Genomic DNA, 20403 nt, shown 5'->3' with positions numbered 1-20403 from the left:
GGATGAGTTGCAGCACAGTTGTTGTGCTCTCCAGACCCGAGATAGCAGAGAGTGAATTATTCTCAGCACCATGACCTGTTTAATTGAGAACGTCTGAGCCTGTCTCTGGGTTATGTAGTGGGCTCCAGCAGCGGCTCCAGCCCCATCCATCTCGCATGCTCACGTCCAACTGCTGGCCTGACCTCTCGCACTTCAGCCACGGCACGAAAAGTCAATGTGCTTAAGCTACGAGAGAGAGAGAGAGAGAGAGAGAGAGAGAGAGAAAGGGAGAGAGAAAGAAAGAAAAGAAGAAAGACAGGGGCAACATTTAGACAGCTGCACGCGCAGCGTCATGTATCCCTGTCTGTCAGAGGGAGATATTTCTGTCTCCTTAATGTGGCCCTCAGGCTTCCAAGCGGGCCATCTCGATGTCATCACCGTCACCCCGCTGTCGCTGGCTAAAAAGGCCTGGGCGCTCTCGCATGCCCACAGTACAGCGTGTGCTGCAGTGACAAGCTTGGCCTGTGCAGCACCTAATTGGAGCGCGCCGGAAAGGCAGTTTGACTCATCTGAAATTACTGGGAGCATTGTACTTAATGGGAAAGCACAGAGGAATGACAATAAGGTCGTGATACCACCACATGCAGCGGCACAGAAAGCGAGTTTCAATAATATGTTTTTTTTATCCATGAAGATTAAGAGAGAAGATTAGCAAAGCTGCTTTAAATTTGTTCAATCTTGCTGATCTAATGTTTAATCCTCAGTAGTCTTGAATGATGTTTTGTTATACATTTGATTTACATTACATAATTTTTTTATGTAATTACATAATTGTATAGTTGCATTATATAATTGTAATAATTTGCATTTCGTTTCTTCATTTAATAATGCTGTGTTGTGTTCTTTGTTTAGTCCATAGAGGTATAATTGTTGTTTTGCTATTCTATATAATTATATTTGTACAGTCATACAACCCCAATTCCACTGAAGTTGGGACGTTGTGTAAAACAAATACAAACAGAATACAATGATTTGCAAATCCTTTTCAACCTATATTCAATTGAATACACTACAAAGACAAGAAATTTAATGTTCAAACTGATAAACTTTGTTTTTTGCAAATATTCACTCATTTTGAATTTGATGCCTGCAACACGTTCTAAAGAAGTTGAGACAGGGGCAACAAAAGACAGGGAAAGTTGAGGAATGCTTAAAAAACACCTGTTTGGAACATTCCACAGGTGAACAGCTGCTGGCTTCTCTGGACCCGAGTGGAAAAAGTGGAAAAGTGTCCTGTGGTCTGACGAGTCCACATTTCAAATTGTTTTTGGAAATCATGGATGTCATGTCCTTTGGGCCAAGGAGGAAAAGGACTGTCTGGATTGTTATCAGCGCAAAGTTCAAAAGCCAGCATTTCTGATGGTATGGGGGTGTGTTAGTGCCCATGGCATGGGTAACTTGCACATCTGTAAAGGCACCATTAATGCTGAACGGTACATACAGGTTTTGGAGCAACATATGCTGCCATCCAAGCAACGTCTTTTTCAGGGACGTCCCTGCTTATTTCAGCAAGACAATGCCAAGCCACATTCTGCACGTTACAACAGTGTGGCTTCATAGTAAAACAGTGTGGGTACTAGACTGGCCTGCCTGCAGTCCAGACCTGTCTCCCATTGAACATGTGTGGCACATTATGAAGCGCAAAATACGACAATGGAGACCCCGGACTGTTGAGCAGCTGAAGTTGTACATCAAGCAAGAATGGGAAAGAATTCCACCTACAAAGCTTCAACAATTAGTGTCGTCAGTTCCCAAACGCTTATTGAGTGTTGTTAAAAGGAAAGGTGATGTAACACAGTGGTAAACCTGCCCCTGTCCCAACTTCTTTGGAACATGTTGCAGGCATCAAATTCAAAATGAGTGAATATTTGCAAAAGATTTATTTGTTTGAACATTAAATATCTTGTCTTTGTAGTGTATTCAATTGAATATAGGTTGAAAAGGATTTGCAAATCATCGCATTCTGTTTATACAACATCGCAACATCATTGGAATTGGAGTTGTAATATTAGTTACATATTAGTCACATTACATGAACATTTATGGTAATTTTTTACAGTCTTGCCATAAATGCAAAGGATTGTTTTTCTTTCTACAAATTACGACTACATATGACAAACACTCTTAAATATGACTCTTATAAACACAAATGTGGTATTAATTGAAAGATTAGAATATTCACTTCACACAGAATTCTCAGCTTGTTTTAGTGAACCATGAGTAAATAATAATTGATATATAAAATGACACTGTGTCTTCAGGAAACGGGTTAACTCTGCCTCTTACATTAGCACCACTTGTGAAGACGCCTGCGTTGTGTTTGAGAACATGAATGCATGTTCAGCAGTGGTGTGTGTGCTTCTAGTGCATGGCTGGTGCTCACACTCCTGACAAAGGAATGTCGCTACATGCAGAGTCGCAGCGTTTTCCCTCACTTCTCATTTACAGTTGCACTGGTATGTGTGACGTGCCGGCATATCAGTGACATCTGAACTGTGGGAGCAGAATTCAAATCAAAGTAGCAAGAGCAGAGATTTTTGTCAGCACTGCCAACACCTCTTGTGTGCCCGGGGTTAGATTGACGGCTCGAACCTTCTGCCGTTCGCCCAGCGTCTCAACATGAGTTCTTTCCTCGACATCCGCCTTTGATATTGAGTTCCGGAAGCACCTCATTTTCTGGCAGATGTGAGCAGAAAACATGGATAGCTCATCCATGTCCGGAATTACAGCCATCCTTCTGTAAACGTTTTGTGATTAGGGCTTATTGGGTATTGGCAACATTTAAGCAAAAACAGATTTAAACAAAAGCTTGATGTCTCAAGTGCCGTGATATGTAACAATACTTTACAACAATGAAGAGCACACCAAACATACAAAACTGACATCTGTTTTGTGTTGAAAAGGGTTGTGATTAGTTGTCATAGTAGCCTGCAAATGATGTCTGAGCATACAAACCTTTAAGGGGGAATTCTCCTGATTTTTCAAAGTTTCTGCATTACACAGTGAGAGTCTACAATGGAAATATAGCTATTTTGTTTACTATCCAAAAATGACCCATGAATGTGTCATTTGTCAACTGTTTTATATGCAGTGTTGATTATGCTGAAATAGCAGTTAACCTGAAAATGTAACTTTTCTTTGGGGGAAAAAAAATGTCACAAAAATGTCCTGTCACAAAAAATGTCTCAGGCATTGAGCAGCATATTTGCAAACATTTCATGCATTTCTGTGCTTTTAGAGGCATTAAACATTTTCGGGGTCTGGTTCCAATCACCACCGCTTTAAACAATTCTGAATCTGGAAGTTTTTCTAGAATGGCAAATTGTCTTTGCGTGGAGAATCAAAACAGTCTGCATGACTTTATTTACATCTTAAGAATTCGATTATGCTAATTTTTTAAAAAGATGCAATCAAGCTTCATTGTGCTGTTAGTTTTTTCTAAGCATTGCATTTGCTGCAGATGACTAAGCCTCCTTGTACTCCTTCAGCGTGTCGTGTGCTTTATGCATGCTTTGTGTGCTTTATTTATTTTTACATGTTATAAATACCACACGCGCACATTTGAATGAAGTAGCCGTTTCAATAGTTTATTTATGAAATATTCCACCATCAGTATATTGATCACAGCCCTACTTGTGATGTGCATGCAAGAGTCTGGTTTGTTACATTACATCTGAAATTGAAAACTAGGGGGTGTGGTGGAGGGAGTGAGCTTGGTGTTCTGTAAAGATTGTCTCGTAACCCTCATGGTTCGGATGCTTTTACTGTGAAACGTGATGTGGGTGTTTACGCTCTTTAGGTTAACATGGCTATCTGTGGGGGAAACCTGACCTGACGGCCCTGTTCTGATGAGGCGAGTGCACGGCACAGCACAGCTGCAGAAATACTCCACTCTCTCCAAGCTGCAGGAACATGTCAGTATTTTCATTCCTCACTCGAGGCATTTCCGAGCACTAACAAAGGCAGAATGAGGTGATGAAACTAGGGAGGAAGCCGTTTTCCAAAAGCACCAAATTATTTTGTGTGCTTGCACCGGTGACCTTGCTCCAGCAGGGGCAGTTTGCTACTGCCTGTGCTTTTTTTCAGCTTTCACTCTTCCGTTTGTGAAGTTTGCGTGTAAAGCTCTTTTTACTGTAGATGCTTCCACATTGCATCTCTACTGGAAGCTGCCAAAGCTTTATTTTTCAGAGTGCTTTGTGTTTTTGGGATTATATCCTCAAAAATTTACAGCTCGACACGTTGCTCTCTTTTAGAAGACGTTAAGAAAATGTTCCCTGGGTGGTGCTTAAAAAAAAAACTCCATTAGGATCCAAACACTGTACTATAGCTCATGGTACTGGAAAGTTACAAGCTACTGCCCAGGTTACCATCTTGAGAAGCACCTTCCCTCAGGGAGTGAGAGTTGTTTTAATCCCTTCAGAAGCAGCTTTCTAACCTCTAATAGGAGCCAGCCAGAAGAATGCTGCCGCCTGAGCTGGAATCCCAGTCATCTTTGTCGAGTTAGGTTCAATCTCGCCCCATTGACCGTTTGGGAGGCGCCTGCTGAGGGCCGACACTGAGAGCCTTTGACAACTAGATGCCAATAAACAGGGATTTGGCTCTCCAGAGAAAATAGCCACGGTAATTGTTAGGTGCGTTTAGGCTCCGCTGCGGAGGGAGGGCCACCACGGTTCTGTGCCTTTTTCTTCCCGGCGTCATGCTTGTGAAAGTGTCAGTCAGTCCCCTGCCCGCGCGCATGTCTGTGGCTGTCTGCTCGACTTGGCCCAGCGCTAGAGGCCTGGCTGAATGCTGGTGGTTGGTAGGCTTGGCCGCTTGCCTGTCTTGCTGGAGTTTGAATGAAAGGGCCCTTGTGAACTTGTGGGCTACTGTGGCATTTTCCAGCTGCCAAGCTAAGTAATTAAAAATCTAAAAAAAAAGGAAATGTATATATTTGACATATAGATATACTGTATACTCTATATGTCGAATGTTGTTTCTTCTGAAATCAAGGGTATTAATTTGGAGTATGCCCCCCACAAACCCTTGGTGCAGTGACAGCTTTCGTAGTAGATGTTGGAACATTGCTGTGAGGATTTGATTGCATTTAGCCACAAGAGCATTAGTGTGGTCAGGTTCAAATGCCATTCCAGCTCATCCCAAAGGTATTTAGTTGAGCTCATTCACTCCAGAGAACACAACTGCACTAGCTGGTGCTTGATATTGGGTATGGTGACCTTTGGCTGATGTGCAGCTGCATCAGAGCGTCATATTTTATTTGGCAGCAATTTCTGTGGACATTATACAGTCTTTTTTGCAACTGAGCAATTGAATGTCTGTGTCAGCAATGGATGCACCTTAACGCCTTAAAGTACTAGGTGTCTGAAATGTCTCAAACCAAAAAAATATGATTGTGTGTGTCTTCAAAGCTGTGTTTGCTGTTCATGTACTGCCTAGTGTTTTTAAGTTATGCTCCAAATTATCTAAAATTGTCATATACTCAACGTAATATTTGACACAATTACACCCGCATTTTCAAAATGAAGCTCCGCAGGATCCAGATTCTAGGATCCAGGTTGTTGGCATTACATTGTTAGTATAATTAGTAGATGATGACTGATAATAAATAAAGATCATGGTTTTATTTGAAGGTAGCGCACGGTAATACCAATGCACTGCAAATATGTTGGTATTGTATTTTACTCTCAGGTTCTCTTTCAGAAGTATATACATTTTCAGCATGGGATCTTATGCTCAATTAAGTCTATTCACAGTGGAGGATGCCTCTCAGCTGTATTTGATGTGTTCACATCCTCCTGTCGTTCTCTCTCGGACTAAAGTAAACCAGTTTGATCCATAGCTGGAGAGAACAGATTTATCCTCTCCTCAGGGACTTACATGCGCATGAGATCACGAGTGCGTCGTCTTGTGCTTTTTCTCAAACGGCTGCGATTGAAATTCAAATGTAATCCCAGCAAAATGCCAGAGCTAAGTTTTTACACTGGGTGCTGGCGATAGCTGCTATTCTTGCATTGATGACCCTTGTGGCTTCGCTTCTCCCCCTCATTATCGTATTCAACCGAGCCCAGTAGAGTGTGTGCTGAAAGGCTGCTTTCTCTCCCCAAGTCCTGCATCACGCTCATATGATCAGCAGTTGTATTTAATTGTGTGTGCGATGTCTCATTCCACTGCGCCTTTGGAGGAGGCCCAATCAGCCGAGGAAACACTCCGCAGTCTTTATTCTCAGCAGACATGAGCTCTGTGACCCGCCGTGTGTGAAGGTAAACAAAGGTTTACACCGCACACAAAGGCACCTACTAGCTAATTGGTGCTGAATGTCTGCAGAATGCCCCTCTCATGCTCACCTTCTTCTCGCCCACAGGAGCAAATGGGTTCCAGTATTCAAGGCTAGGGTTCACACACATACAGACCAAAAAACGGAAAAAAAGAAGTCTCTGTAGCGAGTTGAGCTCTAAATGAATTATTCAGATGTGTGCGTTGCTTGTTTTGCTGGCCGCTCCGCTTAATGGCATCCACTGGAGATTAATCCTGATGTAAGACGATCACAGCATGAGAGATATTCTGCAGAGAGTCGCTGCTTTCTGCCTTTACTGCGTGTGGCGGAGAGACAAAGCTGAAACCGGCAGAATTTATTTCACCTCTAGAGGCCCCAAAATAAACAACTCGCAAATCAGCGCTGCACCGCTTTTGTCGTGTAATTTGCTGTTGCACGCAGCTCTGTGATAATGTTTTGTAAGCAGAGCTCTTAGCATCAATATTAGGTCAGGGGGAAAAGCATATGCCCACATTCCATTTTTCTCTCCGGATATTTATAAATTGCAGTTAGTAAGTTTAATCCTAGCTCTTGTTCAGACTAATTCTGCGTCATGATGGAGCAGAATGCCAGGCTTGGCTAGGATCTGTGGAATATTCCCATTCTGTTGGGAGATTGTGAACTGCATTAAACACTCAAACCCTTCTAATAGGAGGCTTTTTGTTATACAAAAGCAGAACCGGAAAAAAGGAATAAAGTATTTGTTAAAAATGATGTCACAGATTTTATTTCCAGTAAAATGTGAGACAGCTTTGTGTGTGTGTGTGTGTGTGTGTGTGTGTGTACATGCATATGTATTTGCGAATGTCTACACGCGTCTTTGGCCACATCATTTGTTAATTGCAATAATTGTTATTGCAAATTTGGCTTTTGTAATACTGATATTGGAAAAGGCTGCATGCACATTACTTTTAATGTTATAAATTGTGGTCAACATGTTCACAACAATCTCAGACTTTGCTCACAAGTGCTCTGTGGATGTTTAGATGAATCAAGACATTCACAATAATGTAGACCAATCTTTACCAGTGTTATAGCACTAGAGATGGCACGATACTACTTTTTTCTGATACTGGTACTGAAATCTTGAGTATCGACTGATACTTATATGAATCTGATATTTTATCTTTAAAAATGATAAAGCAAGCTTGGACAATAATGTACATTTACACAAACAGAAATCAACTGCAGCATTATTGTAATAAATGATATTATCATGACCCTGAATCATTTAAGAAGTACCACATGTAATCATTACAGAGATTTACCATACGTTTTACATTTTCCCAGTGGTAGTATAATTACCATACAGTTATCGACTGGGCTAGCTTCTAGTATTATGTATTAATTCATAATGATATTTATGTTCTTAACCAGTGATTTTTGCGTGTGTTTGGTTTAAAACCAAAACATTGCCAAATTGATAAACAGCTCATGTTTTTTGGTTGAGCTCATATGTAAGTACCGTCTTTTCCATTGTATTTATTTTTAATAATAGAGAATAACAGAATGAACTGTACAAAGAAAATGGCTTAATAAAGGCAAAACAGTACATGAAAGAGAAAGAAAGAATGATAATTTGCATAATATCGACATTTATTTAAACGATCACAATATTTGATAATGTCAATTATAGGCCTAAGGGAACTATTAAGCTTTAAAATGAGCTAGTTTGAATTGAGGCACTTTTATTAAGATGAGCATTTAAAAGTAGGTTATCATGCTTAAACTGCTCAAGCCCTTTACTAGCCCACAGGAAGAAATACGCAACTAACATCACATCACACAATGCCAGTGTGTGCTATTTCAGGCTAGATTTGGATCACATTCATTTTTTTTCTATCTGATATGCAATGCAGCATTTTGTGCTGACACTAATATACCGTCTTTACATATCACTATTGTGTTTCTGTTATATTACAGGGCAAATTGCAATCATAGCAGGAAGCAGTACAATCACAATATGGAATTTTGTCCATATCGTGGAGTCCTAATGTGTGTCTGTGTGTGTGTTGTGCCTGCTCGCCCCTTGGCTGCACCTGCACTAATTGTATGTGTGCAGCTGTGATGAGAGTGCGGTGCTCCAGCTGGGAGAGCTTGTTGAGCTGCCACACAAGCTCAGCGAGCTAAACACCCCAGTAAGTCCCTCCTTGACTCAGCTAATGAGTGTGGAGCACAGACAATACAGCCCAATCCAAAAGCCCATCTGAGCGCCCGTGCAGTCCAAGAACTGGGGGAGGTCCGTCTTAGATGTCTCTCAGTTTGTGTTCGGTGAGTGTGAAAGTGTGGATAATCAAGCCTTAGCAGTGTGTGTCTTTTCTTCCCGCTGTCTGTTTTTCTCCCTTTTATCATCAGTCTCACACATCCCGCTTTTCTCTCGTGTCTTATGGCTCTGTATCTTTGCATCATGTGGACTATGCCTTAAGGTTAGCGGGCCTCATGTGTATGAGCAACACGCTCGCTTGGACTGGCTTCATTTGCTCACTTTGTCATTATAACAAGCTTACGTAAAGGAGAGACGTTACAGCAATGTGCCACTAGAAATCTGCTTAAATAACCTAATTGGACCAATTAAAGCAGTAGTAGCTCAAGCAAAATCTGGAGCAGTGCCGCTCCTTAAGGAATAACTGTATCAATCTTGTGCTTGAAACTTATTTTCAGCAAGTCCTACGGCTGTAGTATCCTGAATAAAACCTGTGGATGCTCTCCAGTTAGGGACACCATTCTTCACATGTTCAAGTCCACGATAGGAAAACCGAATAACATTTACTTAATTAAAGTGATATGTCCAATTTAATTTGCCTCAAACGCTGGCAAATATATGAAAGGATCACATTAGCCAGCCAGAATGAACTGTAATTAAATGAGGAAGTGTTCGACATAATAAATAGAGGAAGGTGTTTTTAACCTTGTCTTTCAGTTTTTAGTACAAATTCAAGGAGAATGTCACAAGAACAGCACTTTCCAAAATGCTGGAGTATTAACGAGTTAAAAATACAGTTGGCCTAAACGAGGCCATTAATAGTCCAAGCATGAGCCCATTAGAATATCAGCAGTTTCACTTACCCAAAAGCTGACTCGAAATATTTATATGTAATTACAGCCGTGTGGAGGGTGAAGAGGGTGATAGTAGACGCTTTGCAGGCCCTGTGCTGAGTTAACACAAGCCTCTGATGTGAAAGGCTGGCTTTCTGCCTCGGCTTTAGCAATATATTAGATTACCAGCCATTGCTATGCATACTGGAACAGTTATAATGCATGAGAACACCTGAGCAGTTATACTAAATAATGGTGGTCTTTGAAATTTCTGATAGTAGTGTTAATATGGTTCATCCTGCTTGTTTAAATAAGGACTTGGCCGATACATCACTCAGCTGTTAACCCACAAGTCGGTTTTGGTGAAAGCCCCACTGGTAAAGTGCTGGTAATAAGTGGCTGATGCAATATAACAATATTTTGTCATTATATCATTACATTTTTATGCTGTTCTGAGTATGTTGTGTATATCGTCAGGACTTTAAGAACACTGACCAACTGCTTGTTTCATGAAAATAAGTCTAATTAATTAAAAAATAAGTTTAATTAGATTTACTGCAGTGCTGTTTGTGAAGAGTTTTTGATGGTTGTGTGCAAATGTGGCACTACTAGTGCATTGTGTCTTTTTGTCAAAGTATAGTGATCTGTCTTGTGTATCATGAAAATGTCATTAATATCAGCTCACTTGTAATACGGGATATACTAATTTGAAGGCAAAACATCACCATGACAGAAAAACTGCTAGGAATTCTGAGAAGTTGCATGCTTGAATATATGTGTTATCTGAGACTGCGCTTCCTTTGTTTATTTGAGTCTATGAAAATGTGACATTTAAGATGTGATAGTGATATAAATCCACATCGTTTACTAAAACTGCTGGAGTCTGTTTAATTATTGTTCATATGAAATTACCAAGCTAATATTATTGGTTGCCGCAGTTCTCACCTGCTTAAAATTGCTTTTGCTATCACTCACAGAATATTCATATTGGTTAAGCCATAGTTTAAATCTGCCTTTCCGTATGAATGATCATGTTCTGCTACGGAGAACAAATGTTTAGACTGTTGTGAAACCCCTGCTCTACAGCACACACTCTGAATTAAGCCGCAGGATATGGAGAACATTTTGTACTGAAACTATAATCAGCCGCACGATTTTGACACAGTGTTATGTACGTTTGTCGGTGATGTGAAAGCCCATGATTTGTTACAATACTGACTGAAACTCATTGTGAAAATCGAGGTTGTTTAGTTTGCTCTCTTAGCACACAGTGGAAGTCTGTGAGTTAGTGCACTAATGTTTTAGGGCACTAACATTTTCACATTTAGTTTTGATATGGTACACAGGTGCACATTTAATACTGATTTACACACTTTACATCCTGTTGCTTTGTTCTAACTTCAGCTGTATTCCAGTCCAGTGGATATGAATACAGAATACATTGAGATGTCAGCTGTTTGTAGTTTTCAATGTGATTCGTTTGTTTTGCCTTAGTCGTCTTCATTGATGGCTGCTTGTTATTGTAACCATAGCACAAAATCTGTTGATAGCTGCCTAACGTTGGCATATTTCCCAGGAACTTGACAAATTTTATTTCATGTGTCTTTCATTTGACACACTGATATATTATTGAGCAGGGAATTAACACATTGCATAATATGCATTTGTCACTTTCAAAATATTTTCATAAATGGTTTTGGAATTTGTGCATTACCTTATGTGAATTGTATCTAAAATGCATCTGAATTAGCAAGCTGTGCTTTCTCTGTCACTAGCCAAACGCCTTGGCATTGTTCAGGGCCCTTATGTGGTGTGATGTGATTTCAAACTATCTGGTGCATTTGTGGAGTTGTGGAATGTTGTTTTCTTTAATCAGGTTAAAGTTGCATGTATGGGTTTTAAAAAACTGTACAGAACTGATGTTTGATTATTGCAGTGCTGTCTGTTTGGCTGGGGCATTTAGGCCGTGTGTTTTTGTTCTCCATTCCAGACCACCTCTATGATTGATGAGGACATAGGAGTGGATTTCCTAAACACTAAACAAAGAAACCTACTGCATCCTCTGGTAAGGTGCTTGATTGATGATGCTTCACTGCTCATTTCTCCTAATGACTCTCACCCCAATCACAGACTTACAATCACACATGCTTCTTGCGTGGCATGACTGTTCACTGATCTCTCTGAAATGGTGTAAGAAAAACTGGCTAAATTCTGTTGTGTATGGCAATCGTATTTCCTGAATGCTGGCAAATGCCGAATTTATTTAGTGTTTTCGAGCAAGCAGCAGAACGCACTGTATGACATGAGTCATAATTAGCAGCGGGGCCTCTCAAATAACTCTGCTGCTTTGTTGTTCTTTCTCACAAAGCCAGTGTCAGTTTTCCTACATGATCATTAATGGCAGGCCCAATTACTGAGATGAGAGATTTTTCCGTTTTAAAAAATAAAAAAAACATTTAAAATGCCGGGGTTGCATCAACAGCACACATAGCGTGTTCAGTGTTTTATCGTCAGCCTCTTTAGGCATGTAAACTACATTCGTGCCACAGCCTTGTATACTGATGAGACTGGGAACAGCTCGAAGGTGAAAGATTTTTGGTGGCATCTGCATTATGCTAATGAGGACAGGCCGGTGGAGCTGCAGAAGCCAGATTGCCAGGAGAGAGAAGCGTCCTGTAAATTATGGATGCAACCTGCGATTTCTGCCAGAGAAAAGAAAGAGAGAAGCTGGGAAAAACCTCAAGTCATGCATATCAGATTATCCCCCCCCCCCCCCCCCCCCCCTCCTTGGCCCCCGTCTCGTTCTCTCTCTCTCTCTCCTCTCTCCTCTTTCTCTCTCTCTCTCTCTCTCTCTCTCACTTCACCAAATTTTCTTATCATGCTCCATGAGCAAACTTGCACACAATCTAGGCTGTGTGTCTCCAGTCACATGAGAGACAGAGGTGCTGACGAGTTGGAATGCCTGGCTTGGTATTTCCTGATGTTTCATAAACACACGCACACGCACAGTTTGTTCGTTTAGAGACACTGGCCACGGCTAAAAGGACAAACGGAGTAGGCGTTCTTTTTTCTTCTGCTGCTCTAGGATTAGGGGTTGCAGATGAATGAACTGTATTTAATGGTCAGGTATAATTTACGCTGCTGTTGAAGCCTGACGCACTGACCGTACACTTTTATACCATGATCTTCCCAGCTGTGTGGACTGAGTGTAAATTGCTGATTCTCTCAAACACACTGAGCCCCTCCTCTCTCTGCTGCTGTCTCATGACGCTATGCTGTGACTGCTTCTACCTGTGTTGGCAAATACCTGTATTTCATCAGACCATAATTAATTTTCTGAACAACCTTCCCGGCTGCCCATGCACTCTGCATTGGGCGATTATTTTGTCAAACCAGAAGATTGCTAAAGATTATAAACCAATTAGCCTAGTAATCATATGTAGCCTGCGCCTCACAAAAGAAGAAGTGATTTGGGGATAAAGCATGATTAAATTCATCCGTGCTTTGTTAAGTGCTACGTTCATTTATGTATGTCTTAGTGTAGATGCAGTGTGTGGCCCTCAAAGGCTGGAGATATTAATTAGAGATTTTTTTGGCATTAATGAAAATTAAGCACTTGCATTTGGCAATATGTATTATCAGCAAAGAATGCTGGTAGTGCCACAGTATTTTCTGTTTAATGCTCACGTCCACAAAAGTAGGGGGAATTTCCAGTAGGCAGTGGTGGGGAAATGGGTTACACAAGGAGCAGGTCAGTAGTGCCTGTGCCTCAGTGTATGTGTGTGTGTGTCTATGAATAATGGAGCCATTCTTCAGCTGTCTGGGAGCTGCTGTTGTACAGTGCTAGTGTGTTTGGTAGGTTTGCTAGGGGCTCTAGGGTCTCCTTTAAATAGCTTTAACCCTCAGCCCATCAGAGGCCGGCCTGGGACGCAGTCAAAAACTAAACGCAACAACACTGGCCATTAAACCAAATGCACTGGAGAAAATGGCATGGAATCTGAGATCTTAGTCAACCACTGAGCTTTTGGTTTCGGTATCATCGTTGTCCAAAGAAAAAAAGCAAGTACCTCAGAAATAGTAACCTCATAGAAGGTGGCAAAAATGTCTTTAACTTTTAATAGAATTTAGTGCAATGAGAATTTTGAAGTTATTTTGAAGCATTTCTACTGGTCCATTCATGATTACATTTTCAGACAATGTTAAGGACACCTGCCATGTTCAAATGTGGGGAAAAAATATTTTGAATATCACCAATATATATATATCAACTCACCTTGCTTTAGGTGTTACAGTAAGTCATAGCTCGCATGTAGCCTGCATTTCTCTGTTCCTACAGTTTAATGAAAGTTAACCTGAACTGTAGAGGTCTGTAGATGTCTGTTTGTAAATGGTTTAAGTAGGTCATTGATCTGGACCATGCACAGGGTTAGAGGGTTGCCATGGAAAATTGTTTTAATCATAATAATTTTATCCTAAGCCTCATTTGTGAGTTGGGATTTGTTTTGCTGACAGACCATGCTGACCTCAGGAAGAGGAAACATGGGTGTAAAGTCACCATGGGCTGCCCATGAGTGGCATCACTGAACAAAACCAACAACCACAGCAAATCAGATTATGGGAACAGAATTTAAGAGGATTAATTTTTTTTCCTCTTTCTGAGAGCACATATCAAACATGCAAAAAATCCTGTACTAGCACACTTTCTGTAGATCCACAAATAGCAACAGTTTCTAAAAAGTTCCAGCTTGTTTTTTTTTTTTTCTCAGTGCAAAAATCATCATCCCACTTGTCCTTAATATGCATGCTAATAAGTTCTTGAGATTCTGGTATGGCAGTTGCAGAATGGCTTGATGAAGCCTATTGAGGTGCTCGTAACCAAGGGAGTCTCACTACTGAGGACTTTTCCCTTGAGGGTGATGGCTTGGAATGTTGAACTCATGAGCTTCAGCCTGTGCTAAGTGAGCGTGATCAATGGTCATATGGATCATAAATAGAATGTATGAATTTGGCGGGGCTCTGAGTGCGGCGGTGCTTCAGTCACAGCCCTGCCTGTGTACTTTTAACCTTGCTCTTGCAGACAAATGAGCACTTGAGTCCACCATTCAAAAAGGGATTGAGGTTGGGGAGCAGAGACAAATAGCATTAGTGGCAAAAACAGATCAGAGTGGGAGGGAGGCACTGGATCTGTTAGCGTGCAGACACACAGGTAACCATGGAGCAAATTGATCTGACCGAGCTCGTTTGCGATGAATCATAACGTTCACTGCCATGTTAGAGGTTTCTTCAATTACCTTTCCGCTGTGGTTGACCTACACTGCGCCGCAGACCTGCCTGTAGCAAGGATCTGTCTGATTACCCTCTAACCTGCACAACTGATAAACAGTAAGTTAGTACCTGTTTTGTGTTTAAACATCATGAGTAGTTTTCTCAGATCACCATTTGTGAATGTACTGCAGTGTCTTGCAGTACATCTCAAAGTCTGTTGTCTGATGCGTGAGCTGCTATGGAGCCACTGCTGTAAATATTCGTGACTTCAGAGCAGGCCGAGACATGATCTCATCCGCTTCCGCCAGGGCATCACATGTAGGCACAGGCTCTGCAGATGTAAATCACTGTGTGCTCTATTGGCTCATTAGGGCTTCATCTCCAAAGGCAGAAATGTGAACATATGTGTAAAGGGATTTTTTTAAAAGATAGTGTAAACAGTAGCTGTACAATATAGACAAAGTACCATATTTTGATGATATTGCTGCATATTGTCATTATACTATGCCTTGCAATGTACGACACACATATTGGTAAAAAATAGCGTGTTTTATTTTGACCAAAATCATGTAAATGCCTTGCTTGGTCAAAGCTCCCGCAGAAACACTCATCTGAAACTGATCAGGATGCTCACAGCATGCAATAAAACATTTTTGTGATTTGTTAGAGGGCTTATTTGCATATTGCAGCCTTTTGTAATATCAGAATGGCAAAGGGCAGTATTGCAATAATGATTATCAAGCAACATATTCTACACAAATGGTCTCATATGTTGATAAACTAAGGCATGGAACACACGGACTAACTTGACAACTTGAAATCACAAGACACAAGCAAATCAGTGCACAGAGTGATTTTTAAAAAAGTGCAGTTAATTTACTCACCTTGTGTGACCTTCAATAATTTATTAGTGGCATGTTTGTTGGGTGATTGCTTTGTTGTTGTATAGTGTATAACATTCTTGTCATTCAGTAATGATACAGATACAGTTGAAATGCTAGTCAAATTACTCATTTTGTTGATTTTCTAAATGAAAATAAGTTAGCACATCCTGTACAGGGAGCAAACGTAAATATGCCATTTTTAGAAATTTGGTCCACATTTTCTGTTTCTTTATGTTTAACATATTTAATAGGTAGAAGAAAAAATATAAATTGTGCCATAACTTTTGCACTGGCCACATTTCTATCCTATATGTTAATTTCAGCAAATATGAAGTAACTGTACACCAAAATATGTACAGGTGTGTTCTCTGTAGAGGATTTAATTTTTTTTTTCTTAGAAAATTAGCAACATTTGTAATAAAAATAGTGGCTGAACTTTTGTTTTGTCAGAACCTGAAACATGAAATAACTGTACTAAATGTATTTTAAAGAAATTTGCAGGAGGATCATTTTTATACTTTTATACTTTACTTTTCAAAGCTAGCTGAGCATTTGTTTTACATCATGTCTATGGTCTTTGTATTATGCAGTGTTATAAATGTACTGTGCAGGTACGTTTTTCACTTGTCAAGGTACAAACAATGTAAATGTACCCTTAAAGGTACAACAGTGGTGTGAAACTTACATAAGTTAAGCTTCTTTTTCCCAGTAGAAAAGTACATTGTTGTACCTTTTTGAAACCTAATGTTTTAAAACAGTACAATAAAATAAAGAGCCTGGTAAAGAAATCGGATGTGTGGATTGTGGTACATTTATGTTCCCTGACTAAAGCGACTGAGATGTACCTTTGTGGGTACCACCCTAGTTTCAGTTTCATACTTTTCTTTCTGAGAGTTTGTTGTGTATTTATTATTGAAACTTGCTCAGCTACTGGAAAATTAAAGCAGATGTCAGAATTGCACAATAAGCTCACATTCATGCCCATGAATTAGAAAATGAATGTTTTCTAGAGGGGATAGTGTGAATATTTACCTGCTTTAAATTTCAGATTTCAAGCTGTTGGTATTATCTACATTAAACGCTGGTAGACAGCCATATTTGCCCCTGTTGACACTAATTAATCTACCATTGCATTTTTTCAGATTCTCAGTGATTTCAATGGGATTTCTTTGTAGTTCTGCTTGAAATATAAGTGGATACAAATATGACTCAAGGTGGCCAAGACTTTTCAGCTGTGTGTCAAGGACATGTGGCACAAGAGAAACTGTCATGTTTATTAAAAGGGCGTGCAGGAGCTTATTTCAAAACTGATAAAGAAAGCAATTGAAAGAGTACCTATAGTTCAGACAGGAGCAGTCATGTTTACACTGATATAAGCGAGTGCCTTCTGCATTTCTTCTCACTTTTACCTAGACATCAAATAAACGCTAAAATGACAACTACGCGTCTGTCAATAATTAACTCTGAAGACGCTTTAACAAATTGCTCTAGTGTGTTTTATAACAGAAGACGTTGGCAGGTGTTCAGACCTTTTGATTGACAGTTCTCTTCATCTGAATGTTTCAGATCAAAGTTCAAGTCCATTTCAGTCATGGAACATGAGTTTTTGTTCTGATCGGCACATTATATTGCAGTAATTTGACATGCAGCCTGTAGAGAAAAACAAATAAAAAGCAAGCATACACTGCAGGAAATCATTACTTAAAAATGGAAAATGTACCGGGAGAATGTTACCAATAACAATTCAGTGAGAGTTTCCTCACAGTGTATGTAGAATGCGCTACAAATTTACAGTTTTTTCTGTAAAAATGTCTTATTAATTCAACTCAAAACTGAAAAGTCTGCAAAATGAGATTCTATAAATGTGTATATCGTCTACACTCTGCACAGAGATTTATATTTTTAAAAAGTGGACAATTTTCAAACAGCTGTCACTCAGTGCAGACAGATTACTGGGCAGTAAAATCGCCATCTTCACAAATAAATGAATAATACATTTCTTTTTTTAGCATTCTCATTATCTGATCAATTAATATTGTCTGCAGTTTCATTCATGGCAGATCTTTCTGCCAAACATTAACATTTCTGATAAATTGCAGAACAAACTTGGTTTGTTATAGTTATCCTCAAGCTGACATCATCAAATGGTCATCATAAGGAAAAGCCAAAGAAAAAGAACCTCAAAACTGTAGCTAACCATATGATAGCTTGTTGACTAATTTAATATGTAGCTTAATAAACAAATATTTGAGAATTTATCAGAATCGGAACCTCTAAACATTTTTTGGTGTTGGAATTGTCTGGGTTTGGGGTTATCTGTAAATACAGTCTTAGTTAACATCATAATCATAATCAACACCATGCATATCACCTTGCATTATCTTTATTGAACAAATCAAGCAATCAAAATTGTTCATGGAAAGTGTATGTGAATCCTTATTTTTATCAACTAATTATTGATATACAGTACTGTGCGAAAGTCTTAGGCACCCAAGACACATTTTCAAAAAAAAAAAAAAAAAAAAAAAAAAAAAAAAAAAATATATATATATATATATATATAATGTTTTTTTGGATGTTAGTTTGTTTGTTTAACCATTTTCGAGGAAGCCCAGTATTATATGTAGTTAAAAAAGCAGCTCCTGGTTTGACCAGTCAGTGCTTCAGTAAATTGTGCTCGTGATGTAACTGATGATATTAACAAGTCTCTGTGGAGGCTGTGAAGGTGTCAAGGAAAAATATGGACCCAAGGAATTCTTGTTACTTTGTGATAAACTCACTGCTGAGGTAAACAGTTTTTTTACAAACAAAACAAAATTTTTCTTAGATGCCTAAAACTTTCGCACAGTAGTGTAGTTATAGACATTGCTTGGACATCTTGGTTATGGTTTGTTGTGTTGATTCATTCCTGTGTTGTAGACCATTTTCATGTTTCAAGACCTAATGTCTTCTGAGATTTAGATCACCGATAGACATCACAATAGTCTGCTGTAGAATAACGTCTAAAGTTCAGTGGTCCCTCAGTGACTGCAAAAAATGTAATCTCACAGCACTCTTACACTCCCACCACCATGCTTCACAGTTTACGTGAGGGTTGCAGAACAGGTGTTTCCATCATGGTACACGGTACAGATGATATGCAGTGTTTTCTTTCCAAGTATATTATCAAAAAACATACCTATGTTGTTTCATTTGTCCTTAAAACATTGTTCAAGTAGAGCTGTATAACATCCAGGTGGTCTTTAGCAACAGTGCAAAATTTCTTACCTTTTTATATTTATAGATATTTATAAACTACCTACTTGCTAAAGGCCCAAGCCTTTAGAAATAATTTTATGAGCTTTTTTTTTTTTTTTGGTTATGTAGAGCAGGTAACTAAGATTGTGTGTTTTTAAAAGGCATGACAGGTCAAATCCAAAGCTGAATTGATTGGAACACCTTCAGTAGCCATCCTTTTGAAAGGTCATCCTAGACATTCACATATACAGACTTTCATTGATTAGGCCAGTATGAAATGTTGTGTTTATAATATTATACTGCACGTATTTAACATTATGGCTTGAAGAAGTTGATCAGATCACATATAGGATGCAAAGGCTTTGCAAATGTTGTGTCTCACAACTGTACATCTGATGATAATGAAATCATATATAATTATGAATGTGTTTGGCTTCCTTCCCATGGGTTTGATAGACTATGAACTGCCCATGTATGAGTTTGCTAGATGTGTATCCTAGACTGTGGGCTTGCTAGGTGTGAAGGCCCTCGTTAGCAGCCCCTCTGAGCTGGTCTGTGTGAAAGCAGTGCGAATGTTGGAGTGAGTTGGGGCCAGTGTGGGCTTCAGTACTCACTCGATTACACACTTAATCAAATCACCTGCTTGTTTATACGCTCTGCACTCCCATGTCAAAAAAGCACCCACGCTTCATTCATTTAGGCCGTGCTCCGAGAGACCCTCCGCCTCTCATTCGGCATGCACAGCCCCCCTCCTCTCAGGCTGAGGACCTGGGGGGACTGCGCTTGCAGTGTTCGTTGGAAACTCTCAGTCAGTGTTATATGCTCAAACTATTTTCTTTTGTGTTTTAGGAAGCCTCTCATGTTCTGAAGCAGTGAATTATTCATTTGGAATCAGTTGGGTGAGGAGCATGGTAATCACCTCAGGTGGCGGGGGAGCTGTCTTACATTTTCTGCTGTTAGAGTTGCGTTATTGGACTTTGAGTTCTCTTAACTCTGTGGCAGAGACTTTATAGATATTGCATTACATCGCTCCACTCTGTGTGTCTTTAGTTGTTCGATGAGACAGACTACAAATAGCTGTGTGCCTGCTTGTTTATATGCTTCCAAGCATTCCTAATGCCTGGATTATCTCTTAGAGAAGTGATTCAGTGAATATAATGGCTGTGCAATGGCCCCACTGCCGCTAATACATGCACCAGCCCAATAACCCATCCTCAGAGAGAGCATATTGATTGGCGCAATAATATTTGTCTCATCCTTCTAAACAAAGGAAGCGAAAAAAAGAGCCAAACCAGCAGTAGCTCTTTATATCCCACAGCTGCAAGAGCCACCTGATGCAGAAACTAAAGAAAGAGAAATATGAGAGATGCTCATCAGAGCCGTTGTAAAAACAATATGTTTTTCGTTTTCCGTACAAAGTGCCGAGATCATCAGAATTTTTTGGCGTAACCGAACCTGGCTCATTGTCTCCCAGTGGAGTCACCTCAACCTCTGCTCTGTGTCTGTGCCGTGACACACTCCGCCTGCCACAGGAGCTGATATGACATCATTTCACCACAGCTGTGGGCCGCACACGAGGCGTGGAGGGGGAACAATTGACCAGGGGCGACGCAGGAAGAGCCGGCTGACCTG

At 39.9% G+C, this 20403-nt stretch overlaps 1 protein-coding gene across 7 annotated transcripts in view; it reads left to right on the top strand.

Annotated features, from left to right (window-relative positions):
- Positions 1-20403, top strand: part of zmiz1a (zinc finger, MIZ-type containing 1a) — a 149640-nt gene that overhangs the window by 38148 nt on the left and 91089 nt on the right. For 5 of the 7 annotated variants that reach the window (XM_037538591.1, XM_037538593.1, XM_017723668.2 and 2 more), the window contains exon 3: positions 11376-11450. The exons of 1 other annotated variant lie outside the window; for it this stretch is intronic. The gene's annotated coding sequence lies outside the window, so the exon portion shown is untranslated. Of the gene's footprint in view, positions 1-3838; positions 3954-11375; positions 11451-20403 lie in introns of all 7 variants that reach the window. One more of the 7 variants, XM_017723660.2, reaches the window with a different exon arrangement.

This window comes from Pygocentrus nattereri, chromosome 5, assembly GCF_015220715.1.
Source record: "Pygocentrus nattereri isolate fPygNat1 chromosome 5, fPygNat1.pri, whole genome shotgun sequence".
NCBI classification, from domain to species: Eukaryota; Metazoa; Chordata; class Actinopteri; order Characiformes; family Serrasalmidae; genus Pygocentrus; species Pygocentrus nattereri.
Note: the sequence above shows the minus strand (reverse complement) of the source record. Positions and strands in the feature narration are given on the sequence as shown.